Consider the following 15055-nt stretch of genomic DNA (forward strand, 5'->3'; position numbering starts at 1 on the left):
TATTGTTGCAGCAGGTGCATTAAACCTGTAAAAGTAGATGGTATTAAACATTTAGAGTCACTCACCACACATCAGTGTTTCACCTGTGCAGGTGTTCTGAATTAATTCGCCTCATTGGACCCGTTATCCGGCGCCATTTTGTCTCTGCTAATTGATTCAGTAAGGTCATTGGTGGTGGAGAAGATGGGGAACAAGTGGGTATATTACTTCCAGTATTTGAGATACGTCTTTAGTCATAATAACGTTTAAGTACAAGCTTAATAATGTAACGTTACATGAGTAGTTACATTTGGTTTGTAACGTTAATAACTGTTTGTAACGTGGTGTTATTGATGCTAATGAATGCTAGCTTGCGCACGTTAGCATTGTTAAAGGAGCATATGGATGTGTTTTAGCCAGCTAGCCTATCTGTAAATGTTTATGAGTACTTTAGAGAAGTTATATTAAATATTATGGTTTATTTTCAGTTACTAACTATGTACTTTGTAACCAGAGCCAACAGGTGAGTGAATAATGAATGTGAAGTTGCCAGGTGGCTTCAAACATGGCTCCAAATAAATGCTAGCTCTGGTTTGTGCCTGCTGAGTGTGTAAAAAGGAAACACATTTGTTAACACATTCACTATTTCAACTTTACATGATGATAATAGGTAAGTGTTTAGAGCCTGCTGTGGTTTTAATGTTATGGCTGATTGGTGTATATCGTTGTTTTGTCTGTCCCTTAAGGAGGCCATCATAACCAGACGTGGACACTGACCAACACACCATGGTGGAAGGAGATAGTCAGCAGCTTCATCTGGACCCTGAAGAGTCAATCAGTGACAGAAAGAGGAGGCGAGAGCGGAGGAAGTGTGTATAAAGGAAGAGATCTTTTAGGGAACTTAAGACTCCCATTCTTTGACATTTGATGCACAGTGTGCAGCTGGTCAAAAATGCAATGCGGCAGGTTTCAGTCTCTGCCTTTTTGTTTTTTGTGATAGAAGTAAAGTTCTAGTGCAACTCTATGTTATACTTTGTACCACTGTGATTTAAAAGCTCCATCTGTTGTCGGCTCAATTAAACTATAAAACTTGGAGTCATAGTGTTAAGCAGCTGTGAGAAAATCAGAAATTTAATTTAATTTAATTTGATCTTTCGGTCACTTTAGGCCCAAAAAACCAAACTGACATCAAAGAACTAGTGGCGTCACCTCACGTGGCCTGTATCTCTGCCAAAAGGTTGCGCTTGTACACACCGCAAAGACAACAGCCAACACCAACCAGCACATATGTTCTGCACCTGCGTGAGAGGAAATAACTCCATACCAGCAGCCGGTGGTAGTCTGTAATCGTCATTCAAAACGAGAAACCCAAAGAACGACAGGACGGTTTCATAATGCTAGTTAGCCAGTTAGCACATGAACAACACAACCTGATGTTGAAAGAACATGTAATATTTATGATGCGTTAGTGAACAATGACACAAACAGTTGTCAACAATTTCTGCTAAAGAGCTCAGTACTGATACAACATGCATATTGACATGATGACATCACACAGTTGCTGCAGATTTGGTGGCCTCACATCCATGATGAGAATCTCCCGTTCCAGCACATCCCAAAGGTGCTCTATTGGACTGAGATCTGGTGACTGTGGAGGCCATTGGAGTACAGTGAACTCATTGTCATGTTTGAGATGATGTGAGCTTTGTGACATGGTGCATTATCCTGCTGGAAGTAGCCATCAGAAGATGGGGACACTGTGGTCATAAAGGGATGGACACGGTCAGCAACAATACTCAGGTAGGCTGTGGTGTTTAAACCATGCTCAGTTGGTACTAAGAAAATCTCCCCCACACCATTACACCACCAGCAGCAGCCTGAAGCGTTGATACAAGGCAGGATGGATCCATGATGCCAAATTCTGACCCTACCATCTGAATGTGGCAGCAGAAATCCAGACTCATTAGACCAGGCAACATTTCTCCAATCTTCTATTGTCCAGTTTTGGTGAGAAAACCCGTGTGAATTGTAGCCTCAGTTTCCTGTTGTTAGCTGACAGGAGTGGCACCTGGTGTGGTCTTCTGCTGCTGTAGCTCATCTGCTTCAAGGTTGGACAAGGTGTTGTTGCTTCAGAGATGGTCTTCTGCACACCTTGGTTGGAACCAGTGCTTATTTGACTTCCTGTTGCCTTTCTATCATCTTGAACCAGTCTGGCCATTCTCCTCTGACCTCTGGCATCAACAAGGCATTTTGGCTCACTGGATATTTTCTCTTTTTGGGACCATCCTCTGTAAACCCTAGAGATGGTTGTGCTGAAAATCCCAGTAAATACTCAGACCAGCCCGTCTGGCACCAACAACCATGCCACGTTCAAAGTCACTTAAGTCACCTTTCTTCATCATTCTGATGCTCCGTTTGAACTTCAGCAGCTCGTCTTCACCATGTCTGCATGACTAAATGCACTGAGTTGCTGCCGTGTGATTGGCTGATTAGCTATTTGTGTTAACGAACAGTTGAATATGTGTACCTAATAACATAGCCGGTGAGTGTACATAAATCATAACAGTCGAATAATAGAATAGAGTAACACTGACAGTAGACACCCTGTATATATGAGTATAATATAAGTACTTATACATTTGATTTGATACTTTGAATGCAGGACTTTTACTTTGATCTTTATTCTGTGGTTAATACCACACTTATTTCAGTAAACAAATACTTCCTCCACCACTGTACAACACCTACATTTTCACACCATTGGCACAGTGTTTTGGCTGCCTGATATAACCATCAGCAGAAATAAAAGGGCTCAAAGTTTTGCTTTTGTTTAAGTCCACACAAAAAGAAGTTCTTGGTTTCACACAGTGGGCCATTTCCTGATTTGCACAGCAGGCTTGTGGTTGGCACCTTGAAATGATATCAAAGATAACAACTGCCAGTCTTGACAGCTCTGGTCTATGTAGCATTTAAGTATAGAAGCTTTCCCGTATATCATGAGTCAAGAATCCTACTGGGTTCACACCAGTAACTGACAGTTACAGTAAAATAAGATGTGTGAGCCCCACAGTGTGTGGTAGGAAGTTTCCTCAGATTAAAACACAAACTGAGGAGATTTAGCTGTCTCCAAGTGGAAACCCGAGAACCGTAAGACGTTACTGTCAAAGATGGAACATTTTTGAAAACATATATATACAGAAAAACTGTAAGTGCATTAAAAGAATAATCAAGATAGATGCTAATGGAATAACCAGGGAAGTGTGGGCATGTGGAGGAGGCATGACAATCAGTTTCCACATCAGTGCAGTTTGATAAGGCTCTGCACAAATAGTCTTCACTACTGACACATTCAACAGGAAAGCCACTTTGCTGTGAAACACCAAAAAACATGCAGTTATATTAAGTGGTAATCTATCTGTTTTTCTTGAAATATCTTTGGTTGGTTAGAAATAATCAATCTATTTTTATTGTCCTTGCACTAAATGCTGGCTGGCCTGAAACCCTACAACAGACAGATCGGTGACAGTTTCCACTTCTTGAATTCAGTAGCAACATTTAGGAAGTTAGTAAAAGCCCAAATATACATGAAAAGGTTACATGCTTGTCATTGAATTCCTTTCAGTCACCCCAAATTACCCTACACCAGCCCAGTATTTATGTGCCTGTCCAGCAGCTCTTGTTCTTACATTTAGACATAAGTTTAAACTTAGACCAGTCGACTAATCTAAAAATCAGAAAACACCTGAAAAAACATTTAGAATTGAGCCCAATTGAATTTATAAGGTTAAACACTGTTGGAAAAAAATGCATATAAGAGTCATTTGAAATCATTAATCACATTTTTCGATAGCCAAATCGTATTTTAAATGCCACTGAAATTTGTGGCACTGTGCACTATCAACACATTATCTTCCGAAACATGACAGCTTGCTTAATAAAAGTTGAACACCTCTAACAGGAGGCACCCAGGAAGATCCTGATCCTGACGATGATGCCCGAACCACTTCAACTGACCCCTTTCGATGTGAAGGAGCAGCAGCTCTCCTCTGAGCTCCCTCCGGATGTCCGAGCTCCTCAACCCTATCTCTAAGGCTGAGCCCAGACACTCATTTTGACTGCTTGTATTCACGATCTCATTATTTCGGTCACTACCCAGAGCTCATGACCATAGGTGAGGGTTGGGACGTAGATGGACCAGTAAATCGAAAGCTTGCTTTCCAGCTCAGCTCTGTCTTCACCACAACAGTCTGACGCAGTGCCTACATCACTGCAGATGCCACGACAAACAACCGATCCATCTCACGCTCCATTCTACCCTCACTGTCGAACAAGACCCCGAGATACTTGAACTCCTTTGTTTGAGGCAGTAACTCTCTCCCTACCGTGAGGGTCAATCCATCATCTTCCAACAGAGCACCATGGCCTCAGATTTGGAGGTGCTGACTCTCATCCCAACTACCTCACACTCTGCTGCAAACCTCCCCAGTGCAGTCTGATAAGGCTGACAAAATCGACTAGTTGACTAATCTTACACATCCCCACTCTAGAGGGCCGCCAAAACTGGCAACACTGCAGTGAGCTGGGGTGGATCCATTTTTTGTTGCGCCACCATCTTGTGTATAAATAGTGCACCGCATTTGAGGATTTTAAGAATTATTTATACATATTTGCCACCATGTGAGCTGCTGATTGAAGCTTGGCAAGCAACACCACTCTACACTGTTCATATTCTAGATTCATATCTAGTGCATAAGCCAGCTTGAGCAGGTGGGTTTTGAGATGGCATTTGAAGGATCAGGAGTTCCAGAGCATGGGGGCAGTGCAACAGATGAAGTACCCATGGTGCTGAGGCGTGAGGTGGGGATGGTCAGGAGACCAGGAGAGGAAGAGCGCAGGGAGTGGGAGGGGGTGTACTCCTGGAGAATGTCAGAGAGGTAAGTGGAGGCTCGGTTGTGGAGGGCTTTGAAGGTGAGCAGTCAATTCGGTCTTGAACAGGGAGTCAGTGTAGTTGGAGGAGAATGGGGGTGATGTGGTCGGATGATTTGGTGCAGGTAAAGATCTTCGCTGCTGAGTTTTGAATGATTTGAAGTCTGTAATTAGTTTGGTGGGAAGGCCAGGGAGAACTGCATTGCAGTAGTCGATACGGGATGTAACAAATGCGTGGACCAAGACTTAAGCGCTAGACTGGAACGGTGATGAGCGGAGCCTGGAAATGTTGCGGAGTTTGGAGAAAGCTTTCCGGGTAATGTTTTTGTTTTCTTATGTGGGATTTGAATGAAAGAGTGCTGTCCAGGATGACTAAGACCAAGACTCTTGACATGGCTGGAGAAAGGTACAGGGAAGTTGTCAGTGATAATGTATGGGACTTGGGTGTTTTGGAAGCCAATGAGCAGGGCCTCAGTTTTGCTGCCATTGAGCTTCAAAAAGTTCAAGAGCGTTTATTGGTCCAGTGTGGCACACTGCATTCTGGTAGTTGTACATTTTCTACCACTTGAGTAAAAGCAATTTTTTCTTTGTTTCCTCTAGTCACGAAGAACCAATTAGGAAAGTATTTGTGTTTTTCTGCTGCATAGACTGCCCTGTTTTACGAAAAGACCATTTTTCTAGGAGTGAAATACTTCTTTAACAAACGATGGCAAAGATGCACAAAGCAGAGCAGGGAACGATGTGAATTGCATGTGGTCGTTTCATTCTGCAGCCATGCGAGGTCCGTACCATTTCAGTCCTTTAGCCGACATTAGGCATCGTCTGTAGATCTTTTTCATGCTCTGCAAGTAAAATTGTATCATAAGCATAATGTCTTGTATTAAAAACAAATCAAAAACTTTAACCCCCATTTTAAAAAGCTCTATAGTATTTCAACTGCCCTGCAATACAAGGATCAAAACAAAACAGACTTTAAATTATTATATTAGATTGATTATTAGATACAATCCAAACGCTGATGAAATCTTGCTGAGCTAAGCAGGTTTTTAGAGCTCTGTTTACTCAGCAGTGTCTCAGTGAGAGGGTTGACCTTTTTATTCTGATGTAGAAAGTCGGGAAATTGAAAATCAGTGGTTTCCCTGTTTGTGCAGACAGATGAGTTTCTTCTTAAAAGGGTGGTACAATACCGTCAGCATGCTAATAAAAGAATGCAGAGGTGGTTTATTTGGTGTGGGCTGCATGGCCTGTCAGGAGGAAGTGGTTGGGGATGATTTGTTTCTTTTTATCTGCTTTACTTTTGCTTTTGCGGCAACTCAAAGTCTCCACTGAAGTCATTTAAGTTTCATCTTATCTTGACAATGATTAGAAACAAAACAAAGTTTGCGTTTCTCTTTCACAACATTTTTATTAAGGTAGAAGATAATAAGTCCTGAGGTCGGTTTTACAGATGTAAGATATTTTAGACTGGTCTGTAGTGTGAGGTCGGCCTTGACTTTACTCCCAGATTATTTTAACACAAAGAATAAGATAAGGTTAAGATAAGATAAACCTTTATTGATCCCCATCCGGGAAATTCAGTTGTTGGAGCAGCACTAGGACAGCAGTAGTACAGATAAATAAAGTAAAAAAGAGAAATAATAAAAAGAACATAAAATAGATAGATAATGGAATAAAGAATACAAAACTATATAAGAGCTAATGGAGACAAAAATGCCATGGTCAGGTGACAGGTGTGGCACCAAATTACAAAAATGGACAAAACCCTGGCTAATTTGTGGTTCAGCTTTCCCAGCTAACATTGGGCAAGAGGCGGGGTACACCCTGGACAGGTCACCAGACTATCACAGGGCTGACACATAGGGCTCCTCACTTCCCAGTGAAACTCTGCCAAATCATGTTTAGCTAGCTCTTGAGCTGTTGCTCGAACTATAGGCTTTACATCTGCATTTTGTATTGCCCACTGCCCATGCTGCCATCACGGAAACAAAGACTATAGAAGCAGATCAAGAGACAGATTGCCCCTCTCTTTCTCAAACTCGGACCGGAATCCGATCAAATGTTAAAAATAGGCAGTGCTGATCGAATATATCAAGATTGTGTCACTGTATTGTAGGGCTGTCAACGAATATTCTAAATTTAAAATTTAAATTTAAATTTAAATTTATTATTTATTATTAAATTTAAATTCGAATTTGAAAAAAAAATGGACCTTCGAATGTGAAAATTGATATTCGATTGTGGAGAGAAAAAAAAAGCACCACCGCAGCTGTCCTCTTTGCGAGTGAGCGTTGGCATCAGACGCGCATTTCTCCACGCTGGTCGACAAGTGGTTCTGCTCCCAGCTGTTGTCTCCGTCACCCGGCTTGACACATTCGCTCGCGGCTCGCGCAGAAAATAGACCAGACGCCGAAACGATCGCTGCAGGGCGCGAGCCGGTCATGGTCCGGTGCTTCGAGGCTATTCGCAGCGCTTCCGCAGGCGGTGTGGCCACGGGTCAGAGAGGGGGGGGCGAGCGAGAGGTCCGCGGTCGTTTATAACGTAATGTTATCCACCTTATTTTCAAACACGGAAATAAATAGTGATCAACTTCCGTTTTTTTGTGCGTGACTTCCGGTCAGCCGCTTTCCCTCATGCTTTCCCTTACCGGAGCTAACGGTGCAAGCTAATTTTTTTAATTTTCAGTTGTTTATGTTAGTCAGTCAGTTAGTTAGTTAGTTAGTCTGTGTATTTTGTATAGATAACTGTGCCCACGTTTCCGTTATAACGGAAATTTATTCCCTCTAAACACGAATAAATCGCACGTCAATCATAAACTATGGACCAAAAAAGCACAATCTATCCCGAGTGAGACAAACTGCTTGATCCCCGTCTCCAGTGTACCAGCAGAGAACCTGCAGAACCGAATCAGTAAAAAAACACACCGGGCTAAGCCTCTCTACCTGAGCAGCTGAAGCTGCGGCTCGCACCCTCGACACACAGACGGTGCTTCTGCATGCCTGCCAAACGTGTGCGCAACTGTGAGAAATAAATATGTGAGGTGTACGCTGCTTTTCTATCTTTTTTTCCCTTTTCTTTCTTTCTCTCTGTCAGCGACATACACTCCTAACACAGGACGGGTTGTTTTAATTGACTGAGTTGATCATTAAGCCATAGTGATGCACGGATCGGCTCTGATAGCACCTGAATCAGCATGTACGCATCAACCATCCAGCCGTTACAACATGATTGAGCTAGCAAAGCAGTTTTGTGTTGCTATGTGTGGTATTTATTCAGTTTTGGGAAATCACGATGTCTAGAAAGCATCAGTGGCTGCAGCTGACAGGGACAGCTAACGTTAACACTAGCAGCAAAGCTAACATCAGGATCGTCATCCGTTAAAAGCCTCCCGTTGTCGGATATGACATGAAACTACTCCAGTTAGCTCAATCATGTTGTAACTAAGACATCCGCTGGAGAAAATATTTTTTTCACGGGCCACTTTGTGAGTTTAGTGAGTTATTACAGACACGGCTAACGGCTAACAGCTAACGGTTAGCCCAGCTAATCTACGATAACCATGTTATTAATTACACACAGAGAAAATACTAATGTTTGTTCAGTCATTGTGTTTATAGACTTTACAAACATCCGATTAGTCTAAACGGTGATATAGTGACGTGAAAAATGTGATATATACATATATATAGCTAAACTCAGCAAAGTAAACAACAAGGCGATTCCCATTTACACAGTGATAAGAGTGCTGGACCGGAAGTGTCGCACAAAAAAACGGAAGCTGGCTGCGTTCTGTTTTGCCTCCGTGTTTCTGTGAAAAATAAGGTGGATAGATAATTGTTTTATGTGTTTTAATGTGTAGGTATGTAAATGTTTATGTGGAAATAAAAATACCTACAAGTAGTTATGTTTCCTTGTATTAATACATATACAAGTATGTTTCCTTGTATTAGTTTGCCCTCTTGTGGACATAATGCCGAAAAAAAATATTCGAATGGTTCGAACCTGTGTTATTTTTAGAAGGAATATTCGAACGTCATTTTTGAGCAATGACAGCCCTACTGTATTGCCTATTTCTTGCCTACAGTTGTTACATCTGCTGCTTGAGTGTGTGTGTGTGTGTGTGTGTGTGTGTGGTGAGCAGAGTGGTTACAGGTGTGCCGGAGACTGAGCAGAGCACCACCAGCCGCATCTCATTCTGCAATCAACTGCCTACTTGTACTCAGCCCTGCCACATCCACGCTGCCAGATCGTAGCCACTGTTAAGTCAGTATACAGCTCGACTCTAGCTTCTAGTTGAATCCTTGACTTAAAACTTTGTCTGTAATCCTGTTTTCCTGTGTCCAACCAGCCTGCTCTGCTCTCCGGTCCGCTCTGCTCCACCTGCCCTCACCTCGGACGCTCCAGCCTACTCCCCCCTCAGCCTGCCCCCTCCTCAGACGCTCTGGACCCAGACCCCCTCACCCAGAGAGCTAAAATAAACCTTTTGGACTCAAACTGTTTGACTGTCTGTCCGCACTTGGGTCCTTGCTGCCGCCCCGTAACAACAGTGCTTTTTGAAACATATTTTAGTGCCGTGTTTAGCTGTAATTAGCAAGAATTTGTGAACAGGAAGTGGGCGCCATACTTTTTCCTGCACCATGAAAATGGAGATTGAAAAAACTGAGATCAAAAAGTAAAATTAGGCAGCGCTGATCAAATATAAACAAAGATTCTGTTACTGAGTTGCCTTTTTTCTCCTCAAATGTTCTCAGAAACATGTTTTAGCTCATTGTAAAACTGTAAGAGATCAAAATCGTTTCTTGCCAGCTGGCTGCCATTGTTTCAAATGGACGTGTTTGCATTAGGTCACCCACCAGTGGGAGTGTTTATTGAGGTGGTGTGGCGCAGTGCATTCTGGTAGTTGCAGGTTTCCTCCTTCTGTAGCACAAATTTCAAAAAGTATTTAAATTTTTTTATGGTATGGGTTTTCTCTTTGTCTTGGTCTTATACATAAGGAATCCCCAGACCGTTGCACACAAGACCTTAGCAACCAAAACAAGGTAAAAAAAAAAAACAAACAAAAAGAAATTAAGGTACTGACTGAATTAATTTTTGTTGCTTCTTCCTGCAATCATTTTCTGTTATTTGGGGATCAAATTTATTCTGTAGTTTGTGCTTTCTATGATTGTATTCTTCCAGAAGTATAACGCCAGGGCCACACCGCCCGCGAAAGCGCTGCAAATAGCCTCGAAGCGCCGAGAAGCGAAGCCAGTTTCCTTTCGGCGCCCATGTTAACCTATTGTGTCATCCACACCGGCTGTGCTACGCGGCGCAGCTCTGTGGCTGGCTCGCGCCCTGCAGCAATCGTTTCGGCGTCTGATCTATTTACTGTGCGAGCCGCGAGCGAATGTGTCAAGCCATGTGACAGAGACAACAGCTGGGAGCAGAACCGCTTGTCGACCAGCGTGGAGAAATACGCATCTGATGTGAACGGAAGTGCTCCGGCTCGCGCGAGAATTTCGTTGCGCTGCGCTTCGCAGCACTTCCACAGGCGGTGTGGCCCTGGCGTAATCTTTTCCTCCTCTGAAAACCAATATGGTTTTCTTGTCGTCTTCTCTTCTTTTTTCACTAACTATAAGCCAACTTTGTGTGACGATAACAATCTCTATGGAAACTTGTGCCACTGTAAAATCTCTTTCAACGCAGAAAGTGAGTTAACATTTTTCCTTAACTAAGGAAACCTTTTAAGGGATTCTGTGCAACAGTGTAAGTCTCTGAGCTAAGGAGAAATTAAGCTTCACTTGTCATAGTTAAGGAGAAAAAAAAAAGTTTTTTTGTGCAACTGGTCCCAGGACTTTATCACTCTTTTTGCAACTTTAAATTTGAAGTCTCCCTCCTCCACACACTCCTCCTTGTTCATGTTCTTTAACCTGCTTTGTTACAGACCTGTACGGTAAATTTTTTATCAAAAGGAAAATCCCTTTTTTCACTTTTAAAGGATGCGTTGGTGTTGCCATTTCCAGGATCAGTGATATCAAAGCATGATCAAATATCACTCACCATATGCCAGTTTCCTGTTTAGTGCTGAGTTGGTATAAGTATCGTTTCTGCACAAATGTATATGACTGACTCAGGAAATACTTATTACAGTGACATTTCACCTCTCTTTTTTTTAGTGATTGTCAGCACACTGTAGCGGCTTTGTTCTCTTAGTCGGTCATTAGAAAAACGCTGACAGTGGGATTTATGTCATGACTTTCTCTTGTAATGATTGTGTTTATGTCAACAGTCTTACATATTGCGCAAAATTGTAAAACTTTTCTTAAAAACATTAAAAGAAAGAAAAACATCTACATGAAGTCTGTGTTCCAAATCTCTGATTTAGTGCTGGTGCTGTTTTTTTGCTGCCACATCAAATCCTATCAGAAAGTAGTAGTGTATCCGCACAGACTCAATGTCATATGCCAAAGGTTGATCTGTTTTTTCTAAGAAGGCAAAGAACTTCAATTTAATATATCCTACACCCTGATTTTGACCTTAGATTATACTTCTTGAGAAGGAGAATTGGGAAATGGAAAATGCTGAATATGATTAAAGGTGCCAACTGTTGCAAAATTTTAAATGTAAATGTCAATCTGAGGACATCCACATATTTATATGGAGCTTGTTTTGTTGTTCCACAGAATTGGGCAGGTGACATCCATGATTACATGTTAGGCAATCTGATGGAAGCAGTTGTTGAAGTGATGTAGGCATGGACGTTTCCATTCCAAGTTTTTGCTAGACTTACGTTCTTCTGTCTATTCTGCAGGTGTTAATGGTGCTTCTCTGTGGCTGATGTTAGATGGTGGTGGCATGTGGCTGCAGGTCATTCATCGTGCTGAGGAAATCAGCTCTTCTCCTGCAACTCTGCTAGGTGGCTAGGCCGAGGTTTTCAAATGTTACATTAGTAAAACACTGAGTAAAAGATGGAGAAAATGGGCACCAGTTACAGGTGACAAGCAAGAATTAAACACGGCTGTGATCCCATTCATATGTTGTTGTTTTTTAAGCTGAACTAGCATCCTTCTGGCCCAACACATTCTCACTCCGAACTAGTCACATATCGACATTTGGTCATGGACTTCCACGTCCAGATATGACGTGCAAGGTACCCTCAGTAGGTATGCCTGTTTCATACATTGTCTCCTTTCAAAACACACTGACGTTTTCACAGGAAATCTCTGACATACAGTCTCTTTCAAATGAATGCACTATATCAGTACAACACTGCGCATTGACGTTAGTTTCCTCTAACAACTAACGCATGTGGTTGGGTTTAGGCAACAAAAGCACGTGGTTAGATTTAGGAAAAAACAACAGGGTTTGGCTTTATAATCGGGACGTGAACACCGCGTTTGTTGGATCCATTCACCACCCGTCCCACCCACCGTACTTGGACTTTTGACGCCTTGTTCTCATCCTGCCGCATTTCCCCCTGACGCCAGCAAGTGCCATTAAACTTCAACACAGACCGGCTGCGTATCATGCCGATGTTAAAGGAAGGCTGTTTTCGTCAGTGTCTGACTGCCCAAGTGGATTTCGACGACTTTGGAGTGAGACTGGGTTGGCTGGGCAGTGTACAAGCGTTTGGATAATGAATCTGTGCTCACATCAGCTTCCAAAGGTATATCAAAAACTATAATAACTTTTGATAGCGAGGTGCTTGGGTGCCATCCACCAACAATGGCTTCATTTCAGTCTTCACCAAAAAACAATAAACATGGCCTTCTCATGAGGATGAGCAGTAGCCTGGAGCTTATCTAGACACTGTATTCTGCTGGCCATAATCACTCATGCTGCACGCCATCTTCACCATGACACATCAGAGAGAGAGCTGCTTCTCACTCACAACGTACAATGAAGCACGTGTCATACACTCACAGATTACCCACAAGGCTACCACCCTTAAAGGCGTTCATAGTCTCAGTAAGTGAAAGGAAAACATAAATAACTCTTCTCAGAAAGAAAGAGGATCAGGGTATTTCTCAAAATGTTGAAGTGCTAATTTTACACAGTATCTTATGGACATTTGATGGATTATTTATTGAAATTCTGTATCGATGGGATTATCGCAAATGTATCACATTTGATTTGATTTATCGAGTTTAACACTGCAATTTATCATTCACTAACAAAGACCACGCCAAGAGTTACAATTAGTTTATTCCATGATTCCACTGATTTGGAATGAGGGTTGAGGGATGTGGAATGAAGGGATGAGGGTTGAAGGATGAGGGACAAGAGTTGAGGGATGAGGGTCAAGGGATGGTGGGAAGAGGATCAAGGAATAAGGGATGAAGGTCGAAGGATTTGGAATGAAGGGATGAGGCTTGAGGGATTTGAAATGAGGTATGTGGGATGAAGGGATGAGGGTCAAGGGATGGAAGGAAGAGGAACGAGGGCTGTGGGTTGAAGAGATGAAGGTCGAGGGATGAGGGAAGAGGATCGACGGATGTGGGATTTAGAACGAGGGTCAAAGAATTTAGAATGAGCGTCGAGGGATGCTGGCTGAAGGGAAGACGATCGAGTAATGTGGGATTTGGAATGAGGGTTGTAGGATGTTGGATGAAGGTTGAGGGATTGAGGGATGAGGGGATGTAGATGATGGGGAAGGAACAAAGGTGGGGTGGGAGAGATGATGAGAGAAATCAGGGTTCCAGACAGTCACACGGAACCAGGGAAGGTGAGACAGAGTGGGGGTGTCATCTTTTCGCCAGCTCTATTACGGATAGAGCCCCGTGGTGATTCCTGTATTCCGTGGACGGAGAGAGAAAAGGAAGAGATAACAGGGAGGGAAACAGATAAGGTGTGCTTAAATATTTTTAGTGCAGAAATAGATGAGATCGAGGCGTGGTCTTTGTTACGGAACTTGGTTACAAAACTTCATAAAAACATACATTTTATTGGGTCTCAAATGATCTCCTGTGTGTCCTTGGGACTCACTACATTGAAAACCTATCACAGTCACTGCCTTAATTGACCTCTGACTTGAAGCAACAGAGCAGTGATCCTACAAGAGCCTGTAGCATATTTCTTCAAATTCAAAATGTTATTCCCTCAAATAACCGTGTATGACATAATATCGCTTCTTCAAATGGATATCTTATGCTCTCAGACTACATAACTTTACATATTATTTCAACTTCCTCCTCATACTTCTCTCTTGATGATTGCAGCATTATACATTCACCAAGGAATTTCCAAGTGAGCCAAAACCCAAAATATAAACCCACATATCTCAGTCTGAGATTAAAATAAAATGTGGTCATATCTAAAATAAAATAAAAAGTTCTTCTGGGGGATGATTAACCAAGTCTGTTTTAATAGATCACAACTTTTGCGTGGGAAGTGGCTTACTCCTCTTTCAGGCCTCGTTTTGTGCGTACACAGTGTTGCTAAATGAGATCACTGGTCCCCACGGGTCCCTTCCAATGATTACATCTGAAACAATATATACTTAAAAATTCTTACACCAAGAACATGGACCTCCAGAACACCCCTTATAATAGATTGAATCACAGTGTTGTTAACAACAGCTTAAAGGGGAAACCCCCGCATCATCATCGTGAAACAGCATTGAGCAATCTCTGCCTCGGTTTGTTTTGAGCCACCAAATAAAGGCCCACCAAAAAAATAAGTATTAGTTTCTGTACGCTATATTTAGAATATTTTCACCACATTGCCTTGCTGTAAGACTGCGATTTCCAATGGGGAACTGAAGCCCTCCTTTAACACTGCCTGTTCAAGGCAGGAGTTTCACACTGTTATTCCACCTCGCCGTCCTTTATAAACGGTACAGTCACAGAATTGGGCAAAAAATTATCTTGCCTTTACGCGTTTAAGCATTTTAAGCGCCTCAAAAATGTGTAAGGTAAAGTGATAAAAAAATTCCTAAATATAGTGTACACTTAAACTGAAATATATATAAAAAAATTAAATTCAGTGTCAGTACATTTGGTTTATCAAAGCAGCAACACAGCATATAAAATAAGCACAGCAGAAAAGTGTTTACTATATCTTTAAATGTTGAGACAGTTGTGGCTGAAAATGACAAAAAACAACAACAACAGTTTGCCGATTTTCAAATATCTCCGCAATTCAAATCACTGGCTACTCGAAAGTGATTGTTGTT

Source organism: Epinephelus lanceolatus, chromosome 9 (genome assembly GCF_041903045.1).
Source record: "Epinephelus lanceolatus isolate andai-2023 chromosome 9, ASM4190304v1, whole genome shotgun sequence".
Taxonomy (NCBI): Eukaryota; Metazoa; Chordata; class Actinopteri; order Perciformes; family Serranidae; genus Epinephelus; species Epinephelus lanceolatus.